Raw genomic sequence first — 13,975 nt, 5'->3', positions numbered from 1 at the left:
CCCGCAACGGCCGCAACGGCCCCTAACGGCCCTAACGGCCCCGCGTGCTCGAGCGCGTTCACGTGACGGCGCTGCCCGCCCAGGGGCCGCTTGGCGGGGCCGGGCCGCTGAGGAGAAGGCGGCGGCGGCGGCGGCGGCGGCTGGCGCTGAGGTGAGAGGAGGTAGCGGGGCCCGGGGCAGGCGGGGAGGGAGGCGCCGCGGTGCGGAGCTGCTCGGCCCCCTGCCGAGCGCCGGGAGGGAGCCGGGGGAGCCCGGGGCGGCTACGCTGCGCTCCGCTCCGCTCCGTTCGGGCGGCTGAGGAGAGGAGCCCGGGGAGCCGGCACCTGCCCGGCCTCAGTCCCCGCCTGGCTGCGGCCGGGCTCAGGGCGCTGACGGCTCCTTCGGGTGCCGCTGCCGCGCTCTTCGATTCCTTTTAAAGTGTTTTGTTCATTTTGTTTATTTCTCCGGGTGAGCGCGGTGTAGGTACTGCACTGGGACGTTTAACGGTACGTCTGGTATGACTTTGATTTGTTCGTGAAGAGGGCTTCCTTATCCGATTTACCCTGTTTGCCCCCGTCGTTTTGAAAACTTGATGGGCTAAATTAAAATCTCTTCGTGTTTCTCTTTCTGTGTTAATCTGGCACGTTCACCTTAAAAAATTAAGTTTTTTTTCTTGTGTAGATTCTCCAGGCAGTTTCTGAATGGACTTTGTTTGAAAAGGAATTTACTGAATTAACGTAGCATGCACAAAGATAACTTGAGTTGACGTACTAGCGGAGTAGCATCTATCGCATGAGCAAAAATTGAATGTTCCTGCCCCTGGGTTCCTTTTTAATCTTAAATTATTAATGGATCTCTGCATTACACAAATGAAATTTGCAGCGGGCACTGAGCACAAGTGCATGTAGAGAACCAGATGTAAGAGGAGCTGGTTGTGCAGAAGGACGTGTCTCCAAAAAAGACCAGCAGGATGATGAAGGCAGAGAGCCCCTTCTGTTCCTGACAGTTGCTGGGGACCTCTGGGGGAGCAACAGTGGGCTCTGCCCTGCCCAACTCTTTTGTAGCTCTCAGAAAAGAGGAATGAGAAAAGGGCAAAACTTTTCCAGAACTGGGGAGCATGGGACTTAACATATTGTTGAGCAGCGGTTTAACTGAGTCACTGTGAGTGCTCCTACTGTAGCATGTTAATGGTAATCATGGTACCCCATCTTCTTCTAGAACCTGATTGTCAAATTGAATAAAAGTATGTACGTGTGATCAGTTCCTTTTCTCTAGGTAATCAATACAGGAAAAAAATCCTTCATCTCCAAGGGAGACCTCAGGTAAAGACACATTTGTTGAAACTGACGTAGGAAAGGTGAAACGCTAACATTTACCAGGGTTCTGGACCATTAAAGGTTTGAAAATGTGTTTGGAGGAAACATTGGCTTAGATATCAATGGGAAGTTAGATTTCTAGTGTCTGTTCAACCATGTAATGTACAGTAAGTGAGGTGTGTCATAGCGAAGATTGTAACAGTGAACTCACGTTCTGCACTTTGTTTTATGTAAACTTTTTTCAGTATTTGAAATTTTAAGGGGAAAAGGTTGAAGTGAGACTGTATTAAAGCAGGAAACATATTTATAACCAGTTATTTTTCTTCTGCGTAATACATTGAAGCTTGGTGAAGAAATTTTGGGCAGATATACTGAAAAACTGTGATGTTATAGAAACATGAAACAAATAGGTGAAGGTGATAGGCTGGTAGAAAGAAGCTGTTATGTAATTTGAGAGGATAAAGTTCTGCAATATTGTTAGTTTGGTAATAATCTTTTCAAAAGTAAATAAAAATGGGGGGAGAGAAAAGATTGTATCACCATAGGCTACCAAATAACCCGAAGGTGAGGCTGGGGTGGGTTTGAAGAGAAAATTGGGCTGAATTTTCCTTGAGTTTTCTCTGGTGTCACTGCATTAGGGGGTTGATTTGTCTGCAGCAGAAGAGGCTCCTAGGCAAGGTCGCCCATGACCGTGTGCTGGTCCCGAGGCGCCATCCAGAGAGCCCGGTGTTCTGTGTGGTGTTGTCTGTGTTCCTCCTGGGCCTTCCTTGTGCTGCAGTCATGTCACCTGCCAGCCTCTTCAACAACCACCTGCTCCTCTGCTTCCCAACACGTAAAGAAAGTTCCCCACCTGGAGAATAGAAGTGCATCCCCCACTGAATTACTCTTTGCTCCAGCTGGCTTTAGTTTCCCTCAATTTATGATGTCCTTACTGTGTGTCCTGCAGACAGCACCATAGTGGGCTCACAGCACTGCGTTGTGTGAGCACTGGTTCAGGTGGCAGCCTGTTTCCTGCCTCTGGGAGAGGGAAAGAGCTGCGCTGCCACAGCCAGAACTGTTGCTTTCTGCAGCTTCAGGCCAGGTCTCTTCAGCCAGGAGCTCCTTAAGACTCAAATAAGGAGGTTGCACGCATGGTTTACCTGCTCTCTTTCTGTGATGATGATATGTACTCAGAAGACCAGAAGATCTGCCCCTACTACAATGGTAGTGAAGATCTTCACTGAGTTAGAGTTGTAATTAGGAAGTACAGTGCTAATTAAGATTAGAACCTTTCTTTTTTTTTATGGTCCCAACTACCTTTAAAACCAGCGAGTGGAAGTAAGATCGAGGGGCAGGGGGACAGAAGACAGAATCTTTCTTATTTTAATTAAATGGAACTTTTAGGCTTATGCTTTAGTAATGATGAAAATCAGATTTAACTACATTTCTATCTGTTTATACGCTTTAAACAACTGGTCTGACCTTATAGCATAACAAAATAAAAAATCTCTCAGCAAGTGTGAGAGTCTCAATGTGGCCTTTAACAGGACAGCGATGTAAATAATTAATGATTTCTGAAAAAGAATTATGAATGAGCTGTGGAAGGGCTTTGCATGTCTGCTTAAAAGTGAGAAGGATCTTAATATATCTGTGGAGTCAGTGTCTGTAGATTTTAATGAGGGCAAAGCAGAGGAAAAACTGGTTAGAAAGCACGAGATCTCAGTGAAATAAAAACACAAAGCTCTGAGTTTGTGATCAGATAAGTCAGATCCTTTTTTAAAAGGGATGTGCTGACAGAAGCTGCAAATAACTTTGAATCTGGCATCAGTACTGAGGAAACGAATGAACAGTTATGAATAGTACAATGTCACACAAATAGGTATTTAAGCAGTTGAGCATCCCGTGTGTGCTAATGCTGCTATTTCATTCATTACTTGGGATTTTGTTTCATTGTGGGATGAGGCTGTGGTTGCCAGGGTTGATAAAGGGAGCTACATGTGTAGGCTGTGCAGGCCTGTCCTAGTGAAAGCCAGGGTGAAGAGAGCAGAAAACATGGTGAGAAGGTTCTTAACAGCCGTAGCTGCGTGCAGTAGCAGCTGAGGAAGACACATTCTTTGCAACTAAAATGCTTATGGCTGACTGGCAAAGATGCTGCTTCTAGGGCAGTAGAATTACTTCTGGAGGCTATAAGGATTGTGTCCCTGTCTCTCGTGCCAGTGGATTGCCTGTTCCACAAGGTGGAATCAGGTGTTACCTCATTTTCCTTTTACGCTCCCACTGTTGTCTCGTGCAGGATATCTACAGAAGGCAGGAATTTCTGTGGGAAACTAACTTCAGTCCTAAATTCCACTCTGAAATCTTACTTAGAAGAGAGAGAAATGCCTAGAAAAGCTAAGCAGGCCACTAGTCTTTTCAGCTGAAGAATCTGCATGTTACTTCTGCTTTTCAAGCTAGTGTGAAGCCTTTGAAGCTACTTGGCTCTTTGAGCTTTGCTTTTAGGGAAGCATCAGGGGTGAAATCAATGTTGCACCCACGTTAGGTTCCTGGTAAAACCACAGCATTGCTTCTGGATGAGAACCATACCACAACAATGCAGACAACTACCAATCCCAGCATAACACTTCTATAATTAATTTCACCTGGGACTAAAGGTGGATGCAACACAGTAATCCCAACATCATCAGGCTGTTACTTCATATTTTAGACAGTCTTGTCACCCCCTTGAAGGTGGGCTAAAAAACCCTCCCCAGAGGCTGTTAGTTAACCTATGAAGAACTAGTTGACTGATACAGCAATGTTTGGTTCTCATGCATAGGGTGCTTTTTGTATCTACATCTAGAGGAAAACTATTCAAGACCCAGCTTTATTTGACAGAGGTGTATCAATTTCCATTTATGCTCAAAATCTTGTCTGTACCCATGACCTCTTCAATGCATTGGAGTGAAAAGTTGGTGTTTTAGTGCAGATATTCAGTCTACCTGTGTTTGGAACTTTGAAAGACTGTTCTGTTGACCAAGCAAGCCTGTTCTATAATATAAAATAGGTCATGAGAGCTGTCTTTAGTTTTGCATGTGTTATGATTTTTAGGTTGAAAATAGTATGGTTTATTGTCTTTTTTTTCTCTACTTTTCCCTTCAGGAGAGCCACAGTAATAGAAAGATATGAAATATCTTTAATGGAATTCTGCTCTTGATCAAGCCATTAAAAATGGATATGAACGTTATTTTCTCCTGTGAGGTAAGTAATGCCAGGGAGAAATTAAAGAAAAAAACTGACTGACTTTGTTTAGTGTTGCTGTCACCACTGCTGTTCTGTCCAGCTGCTTTTGTTCGTGTATTTTAAAGTTATAGCATCTGTGACTTAGAGAACTTTGCATTGAAAGTCTTAATTGAAAAGTCTTAGAATTAATTCTTTTGGTTACAGGATTACTCAACTTTGTTGTGACGTTCTAGTAGATAAAAACAAATGTATAAAGGTGTATATTCTAGTGTAATTGTTGGCTTCTACACATAGTAGCTTTTGACCCAATATTGAGCTTTTTTTCAAAGCATCAAAGAAATAGAAGCTCTTAAGTCTAATTCTCAAGAGTGAATATTTACCCAGGGTAACTGCAGACAGAGGAAATGAGTGACTTCCTAAAGTGAAGAGTTTGTACCACAGTTTTTTTTTGCATCCCTCTTTTTTTCTGCTCTGTGCAGTCTAAGCAAAGGTGGGGCTGTTGCTAGCCTGAATTACAGGTGCATATTAATAAGGCTAGTATGGGACTTGCCAAAAGCTACTTCTGTACTGAGCCAGTACTGTTAGGAAACTGCTGTTTCATATGTAAGAATTAGTAAAAACCAAACACATCTCCTGAATTGAGAATCATAGGGAAATTCAGGCTGTAAGGAATCTCAAGAGGCCATGTAGTCCAGCCCCCTGCTCAAATTTTCCAGTAGTCAATGAAATTTGGACTAAAAAGGCCAGTTGGTGAAAATAACTATTTATGTTCAGAAACAATAAGGAAAATGGATTTGTATCTTGCCATATATATTAAATGTACATTATAATAATGCAGATAGGAATGTAACATGCTACTAAAACTTGTCAAAGGGAAAATATTCTAATTAAGACAGGATTGTAAAAGGATAGGGTTTTTCTCTGAACAAAGGAAACAGTAAATCTCTGATGTATTCGCTTGTAATCACAAATGAAGCCTCTACAGGTCATCTAGCACAGTGACATGTTGCCAATATTTTCAAGAATGGGTTCCCTGCACAAATGACCCCCTTCCCAGACTTCTCTAGGGAATCAATTTACTTACTTTCTCATGTAACCAAATTGCTTTCTCATAATAAATGGAGAGGAAGTAAACATGTTTTTTATCCCAATACATTTTATTGAAACATTTCCTCTGAAGTATATTTGTTCATGGGAAAACATAGTGACAATGTGAATAAAAATAAGCATCTTGTCAGGAAGCTTAGGGAGCAGTCTCTCCCCCCGGGCTCTCAAAATAAACACAAACCCCGTCCTCCTCCTCACCACCCCCTCGTCCCCCATTGTGTACCACTAAACAGAACATTTTATGAGCCCTTGGAATAACTACTTCAGTGTTTTGGGCAGAGAGGGTCATCCAAAGAAGGGTTTAATACTGTCAGCAGAGAGAGGTTTCATCATTCAAAGCCTGAAAGGAGGGTCATTGAAGGGAAGAGATGTGGTTGTTTCCTTTGGATTTCTGCTTATCTTAATGCGCTTTGAATCGATCCCTCAAAATTGGTAATTTGATAGCCTTAATAGTTACATTAGTAATTTAATGAGCCCCTTCCAGTGCACTATCAAAGACAAACATATACTTGAGGAACAAAAATAGAATCATTTTATAGTGCAGTTCCTGAAAGCCAGTGTATAATATTACATGTATGCAAGTTTTGATGCTATGAATTTTTTAATATACCATGAGTGATTTCATCGTCATGGAAATATGTAATAACACAAAATGGCACATCTAAGAATTCCCAGTATCTCTCTTCACCCTCATTCCTAGTGGCAAGTCACGCTTCCAGCCTGATTTTTTGTCTCTCAATGGATTTCTGCGTAACTCTCATAACTCATTTAATTAAGTTACAGATGGTTATAGTTCTTGTGAAACGTACTCTGTGAACTCACTGTTTCCAGATTTAATTTCTGTTACTGGATATAAATTCTTGAAGAGAACATATAGGCAGGTCTGTATAGAAGTTAACTTATGTATTGTAAAGTCATGTGCTTGAGTCAGAAAATGCTACATCTACGGAAGGCATGTCTTTGTAGAGCTGTTACTTGCTCCTTAGTATCCCAGTCACAGCCTGTTTTCTTATGGGCTTCCAGGTCACTTGAGGAATTATGAGATGACTAGTAGTAAATTTAGCTCTGTGGTTAAAGAAGCCACTGCTCTCAGATATTACTTTCTCCATAGTCAGTAGAATGCTCCACAGACAATAGAATAAAATGGGTAAGTGTATACTACTGCACACAATCATGCAGACTCCAGCAATTTAATTTAGCTGCCAATTCAGGTAGATATGAAACAAGCTCTGGTCTGTGTAAAACCAGCAGAGGAGCATGTATGCCTGTGAAACAGCAACCCGCAGCAGAATTAATGTAGAATAGGAAATTTTAAATCTTAAAACTGCTTAAGCTAGTCCTTCCCAAGCTTTTGACTAGAAAGTATGAAAACTGGGGGACTGCTATGTATCTGTGGTTGGTGGGAATGGGTAGTGGTGCTATGTTCATAGCTTTTAATCCTTAGAATTAAATATGTTCTCTAGTAGTGTTTTTCACAGCATGTTGAAATGCTGTACTAAGCACATCTCTAATTTCTGTACTTTTAATAAGGGAGAGTGAGTGATTCTCATAACATCCATGCAGAATCAGGAAACAATTCTTTGTTAGGTGAGAAACTGGGAAAGAAATGCTGCAGTCAGAAATGTCTATTAATTCAGGGAGCTTAGACAAGGTACCCAACAGAATAAATCCAAGTTGTAATATAAAAGCAGTGTTGTCACCCCAGAGCATCCAGTTGGCAACTGGAATTACCTGTGTCTCACACTTCAGAAACAAGGGCTTAGCACTCTCAAGATGAGGTTTTACAGCAATAAAAACATACTTGGCATGATACTTGCTTATTTTCACCGACTTTATCAGTGATGAAATGTGTTTGTGTCTGGGCTCATAAATGGGCAAATGTCCCAATAACTGTTCTGAGCGACATTTAGGTCTGAGACAGGTGTGTATATTGTGGACCTCATGACCGCCTGCATGTTTCAGTTCTTGATTTATGGCTGTTGCTAAACACTTGAACTCCTTAAATGTGGCTCTCTTTCAGATGCATGATTTCCATTGGCATGCATGCTTAGACGTATAGTTAGATCCTTAGTCAGTAAATAAGGAAGAATGTTTCTACCAACATTTCCCAGTCTTCTGAGGGAAATTGTTGTGGGTGAGGCTTTACTTGAGGCAATGTAACCGGTTCCATTAGAATTTCTCCAGGGGTGAATCTGGTTCTCTTAATCCTCCTTTCTTTGTATGTTTGCAACAGTGGTCCCCAATAGTAATTCTATAGTTACAGAACTGTCAACATTTCTCTTACAATAATACAGTATTTTAACTGTAGTTTTTGGATTTAAGTGGAAAATAATGGCTTTTTCTTCATACTTTTCAAATCACACCGCATACATGGTATCTCGAATCCTTTAAGTTCTGTCTTTTACCTAATCTTTTTCAAACCTGTAACAATGATAGACAGATGGACAGATTCTGGAGGTAGTATATTCCAAATTCTCTGTAAAAACTGTAAATGTGTATAAGAAAGATGTGCTTTCACAGGTGGTGGCTTTTAATCAGTAGTGTTTCAGAAAAATCAAATCATTTTTTTGTTAACTCTTCCTGGTAACAGTGATGTGGGAAAAGCCCATCAGACAGCCTGCGGTGAAGTGTGCAAACTGTCTTCATTTGCTGCTTTTAAGGCTTTTCTTCAAGATATAAAAGTGGATCACTATGTGCATTCCTCTGCAATTTCCACAGTTACCATTATCCTTCAGCTACACAGTTTTGGTAGAATTTATATAAAGCCTTTCAAAGGGAGAAAGGTGTCCACCAGAACCAATCCCAGTAATCTTCTTTCTGAGTATGATCTAAGGCCTTGACTCATTAGGGAAACAAAAACTGTGGAAACTAGATTTGCTTAAACATAATGAATTAAACCACTAAAATAGATGAGCAGTGTTTGGACAAAGTAAACCTTCTGTTGATATAATCCAAGCTAACCCATTAAATTTAAGTTTGTTTTGCTGAAGTGAGGTCTTTGCTTGGGAATCTGTGCTAGTGTAACTAAATCATGTCACTGGACTGGTGTAAATAGCTGTAAGAGACACAAGGTTTTACATTCCAGGAAAAGCTCTCTCTTTAAAAATCATGTATGTTTCAGAAGCAGAGGATGTACAGAATATAACAGGAATTCTACAGATCTTTTTCTTCTTGAATTATCACCTAAATTGAAGCCCATAGGGATCAGTAGAAACCTTCATCATAGGGATCAGTAGAAACCCATCAGTTTCAGTGGGATTTCTATCAGACTCTTAAACCATAACCGGGGGCTTTTACTTTAGTGTATAGCCACCTATAGGACAGAGGTGCGAGAGTAAATCACATTTAACAAGGCTGTTTATCATAGGTGAATGATGGTGAGATTAAGCTGCCCTTGATTCTACTGTTTAATCCAGCTCTTTTGTTTTGGTCCCCTGGAGAGAACAGAATATGGCTATTGGATGCTCTTGTATGCAAGTAGTGATTCAGAGACCTCTTATACCAGTCTTTGACTACTGGGGAAAGGAGGGAAAATCCACGTTTGTTCTCTTCCCCTCACCACCTCTAACCTACACCCTCAGGTTCCTGTAGCGAGGGAGCTTTGTTCAAGACTGTCTGCGTGATCTCTCTAAAAGTGCCCGTATAAACAACTTGGTGCAGCAATTGCACATAGGTGCAGAGACTTATATTTAGAAATCCTTTAGAATTTATGCAGTCATTGAGCAGTATTTCAGCTTTTCAATTTTGGTCTGAGTTTTGTATCCTCCTGCATATAAAGCTACTAGACTTTGAATACGATAGGTGACTTTTACAGGCCTCAAAAGGCAGGCAGAGCATTTATAATGCTTTAAAGAGTGAGAGCAGATCCATTTATATATGGGTTTTAAAGCTCAATAGCTCAGATCAAGAGTGAGAAGCAAAGACAGTGTTTGCCATTGAGAACTTTTTATTGTAGTTCCCAGATATCCCTGTCTCTTTAAAACTCAGTACTCAGAAGTGAATTTTGACTGATCTTTGTAGAGGAGGGACTGAGACCAGCCAGAAGGTCAGACAGACAGAATCTTCCCCAGCTGACTGTTTGCTGTGACTCTCATTTCATTCCCCAAATATATTCTTTCCTTTCCATTAACATCTGAGTGGATGGCAGAAAGGTTAAGAAGAACTTTTAACAGTTATGCAGATATCAGCACCACAGGTGAGATAAGTGGATAATGCAGTATAGGCATGAGATCACTTCTTCAAGGTGAGAATGTGCACCTGGGATTAGGTTTTCATATATATATGGATATTTTCCTGTGAAGTGGCAATAAAGAGTTATTCTGGGCTGAAAATGTGTTTCTGGTATGTCCCAGTTGGTGAACGAAGGCAGTAGTTATGGACAAAATTGCCAAAATTTGAGAATAATTTTTCATGTATTAGTTTAGCTTTCACTGATACATTAGCATGTATTTTGGTTAGCGAGTGGTATAGAATACAGTGCTCCAACAGGTTTTCTCAGAGGGCAAACCATAGATTTTAAAGATGAGCCTCCTGTGTCTTGGAAACCCCCTTAAATACTGGAAATAGCTGATAAAGCTAGCATGCTCTGGGTAGCTGGAAAAGTCTTATGACATTTTGATACAATCATTTCTAGTTTCCTTCCTTTGTGAGACAGCAAAATGATAAATATTCAAGAAGAAATCCTCCTACTAGTCAGTTATTCCCATTTAGCTTGTGTTTGGAAGTGATACATAAGCTGATTAAATCTTTCTTACCCATGTTGTAATTCTGAGGATCTAGAAGCAGGGAATATAACCATTACAAGCTGTTGCAAACCTTCTATCTTAAAATAAATAAATAAATAAATCCCCATTTAATAGAAAACTAAGCTGTGTTACAAATTCTTAATACTGCCTTGTCCTCTCTGGGTTGTGAATTCAGTGAGCTGTAGCTCTTCCACTTCTTCCCTTGGGAGACTCTTATATAATCATTCAGCTGTTCCTCTTGCTGTCCTTCTTATTAAGCTGAAATTTTATGTTGCTTAATTGTATCCTGGTAGACCTAACTTTGCAAACTAGGACTAGTGAAATGAATTCACTCCCTTCTAACACCAGACTACACAGCCAGTACAGAAGAGGAGTGCAGTAGTGAAGGCAGTAATAGAGTTTTGCAAGGTTTCATGTCAGAGCCTCTTTCAGCGGAACTGAGACACACCTGAGTCAGCAGGTGCCCTTCCAGCAGTGAAGACTATCCATGTTCTGCGCTGTATTAGGAAGAGGTCAATGGAAGTGATTATTCCCCTCTACTCAGGCACTTGTCAGGCTGCACATGAAGTAGTGTCCAGTGTGGGGTTTCACAGTACTGAAGAGAGTGGAATGAATGCTCATACAGTTAGGGACCTGAAACACAAGATATGCCCAGAGATACTGAGGGAGCTATGTTTAGCCTTCTCTTCTCCATCTGTAGATAAGGGGGCATCTACTTAGTGTCTTCAGATACCTGACAAGGGGCCATTCAGAAAACAAGTAGGCTCCTCTCAGAGCTGCACAGCAAGGGGACTACGTACAAGGTGTGCATATATTCAGCATTTCATATCCTTCCATTAGTGAAAAAGACTGGAAATACAATTCACGCAGCAAACTGGTGCTGTATCTCATTCACAGAATGCCTCAGTAAGATCCAATGCAGTGTTGCCTTCTAAAGGGATGATGGTCTTGCACTGTATTTAGTATTCAGTAAACAACTGGAGGAAAAAAAAAAGCATGGTGGTCTGTTAGTGTCTGTAACGCATACAATGGGGGGATACCATTGCATCCATCACGTCTCCATCTCTGAGAACTGACACAGAATTGTGTGGGATATTATGAAAAGGGATGCAACTGACCTATTTGTTTTGCTTTGTATCACAGTTGGCTGAGAACAATTGTTAACATCACTAAGTAGAGGCACCTTGTTTCAAACTCTAAACTCTGTCCTTATAACACAAAAAAAAACCTCACATTGCTAAAGGACTGCATACAATATGTAATAGTTCTGAAGAGAAAGCCAGTTGTGAATGCATATGCATTTGGCATGGGAATAATACAGCTCTGAATGCAAACCCATTAATAAAAAAATTGTATTGACAAGAAATGACTTGAATTTTATTTCAACGTGCATAAAATATGCATTTACATGTTTTTTTTCCAATGCATTTATTCTCTTTATGAATTTTTTATGGAAAAAAAATCTAATGGAGTATATACCAATCCATTACAGAAGTAGTTAGAAGTGATTTTGATCTACCCACATAATTAAAGCCTCGAAGCCTAATTGTGGGGAAAAAGTAGACTTCAATGATGGGAGCTGGGTAATTCTGATAATTCTGATATTTTAATTCACTTGCTGCCAGTTGGCTAAGACTACATATCTCACATACAATAGGACGATGGTGAAGTCCATCACTGATGTACCATGTCTCCTTATTTTGATTGTACATCATTCATTCATGTTCTTTTGTATTGTTGAAAGCAGGTTTCATAGATTGTAGGGAGCACCTTCTGTTCCTGTGAGACTGCCAGATGCAACACAGAGCCCATACCTATATGGGATAATTTAACTTACTTTGCTTTACTGAATTCCTCATGGATTTAAACTTATTTCCCCTAAAAGCCTCTTAATCTCAACATGTTCTTAAAAGCTCTTCTGATATAAAGGGCCCCTGCATTCAGAGCTAAGGGGAGAGCTCCCATTTGTCCCATGCTATTGAGTTTTATCCTTGCGCTGTCCTGGGTTGCCTCTGCAATGTCAGATCTGCCTTTCCTCAGTGTATGCTCAAACCCCGTCCCATAGCTGTCCATGCTGTCTGCTCATCTGCGTGTAACTTGTCTTAGGAAACTGGAGTTGTGCTTGGGTGTTGCTACCAAAAATGGAGGGGAAATCAGTTGTCCTGAATTAAAAGCATGACTTCCCAGGGGGAGCAAATGCCAACATCGCTAGATTATTTCTTTATTTATTTTAACTTTCTGAAGCAGACATCTCTTATAGACCCTACCTAGACCTGTAGTACAGGGAAGAAGCCCTTGCTTCCACATGGCATCAAGTCTGGATGAGTCTGAGATGCAGACTTTCTCAGAATGTTAACACACAGTATTATAAAAACTCACCCCCAGACTTGTGTGCTTGGACTATCATGCTTCTGCAGATACAGCAGAGCAGATTATGATGGGCTGGTGAGAAGCATGGGCTATTTCATTTCCTTCTCTTTCTGAACAGTTTTCACAGAGAAGCTGAAGTAAATGTTTCTAATCCCCTCTTCCATCACCTTTTGTTATTCTTGACTGGTATTTTTTCAACATATCTGCTCCTGAGCCTTCCTCTGGTCCCTCAGAAGCACAGAGGATGGCAGGGCCTGAGGGCATTAAGCTTCAGCAGTTCTGTGATGGTAGAAAGCTCCCTAAGGAGTTCAGCCAGCAGAGCGTGTTGGAGGAGCCTCTGAAGTTAAACTAACTTTCCAGAGCCAGGAGAAGAAAGGTTATTTGTAACTTCAGTTATGGTTTACGCACAACTAATGTTCTCTCATGATATTTTTAATCATCTGAGAAATACGTTCTCAAAACCAAAATGTTAACTTGGCCCCAGAGTAAAGAATAAAATGTTGGAGCATATGGAATATACCCTTATGTTTGCACTTCCGAATACATTTTGTGATTTAGTAAAACTAAAATAATTCTAAGTAGAATTCTTTGTGTACAAATGCACATTTTTTATTCTTCTTATTTTTTATCCAGTTATTCTCTGAGTTGTGTGATGGAGTTAACAACACTTAACAGAGATGCAACGATGGGACACACTTGGCAGCCCATAATTGTGTTTTGGAAAGCTCTATGGACTTGGCAAAACCAGGCTCTGTAGTTAAATGCTAGCCATGGTCCAATGCCATGTCCTCGGGGATGGTAAAAATGGAACTTATTTCTTTCACCCTCTCCCTCTTGCTATTAGCCACCCTTGAAAACAGACAACCAAACAAGAAAAATGCAAGCTGGCTACCTGGAATACTTAAACATCTAACTGAGTAAAGCTTTAACACTCATGTATTTTTAATGCTTGTGCTAACTCAGGGGGAATACTTGTGGTTTATTACTGTCCTTTCTTGTACCAAAGCCTAGAAACTGTCAGTTGCTCTACACCCTATTAGAGATGCATTCCAGCCACTTGTGAAGGTATGTTGCTCAGACAAGTTGGTGGTCAAAGCTGTCCTGTTTGTTAAAATGTTTGTAAAAATATAAATACCGTTCAATAGGATTATGTGACACAGGACAGAGAGCTTCTAGCTGTTCTGGGTTTTTATTTTATACTTTGCTGGAAAAGCTGCAGTCTGAATTAAATAGGAAGTTACACATTTGTGGTGGGAAGGC

At 40.7% G+C, this 13,975-nt stretch overlaps 1 protein-coding gene across 5 annotated transcripts in view; it reads left to right on the top strand.

The window, feature by feature from the left end:
* The first annotated feature begins 7 nt into the window (after positions 1–7).
* Positions 8–13,975, top strand: part of RHOBTB1 (Rho related BTB domain containing 1) — a 52,403-nt gene continuing 38,435 nt past the window's right edge. For 3 of the 5 annotated variants that reach the window (XM_080597968.1, XM_080597967.1, XM_080597961.1), the window contains exons 1-2: positions 8–151; positions 4,413–4,511. The gene's annotated coding sequence lies outside the window, so the exon portion shown is untranslated. Of the gene's footprint in view, positions 486–1,279; positions 1,302–4,412; positions 4,512–13,975 lie in introns of those variants that run through there. The other 2 variants (XM_080597962.1, XM_080597963.1) reach the window with 2 other exon arrangements.

The sequence above is a fragment of the Anser brachyrhynchus genome, assembly GCF_964034855.1.
Source record: "Anser brachyrhynchus genome assembly, chromosome: 6".
Taxonomy (NCBI): Eukaryota; Metazoa; Chordata; class Aves; order Anseriformes; family Anatidae; genus Anser; species Anser brachyrhynchus.
The sequence above is the reverse complement of the archived record's forward strand: the minus strand, read 5'-3'. Positions and strand labels throughout refer to the sequence as shown.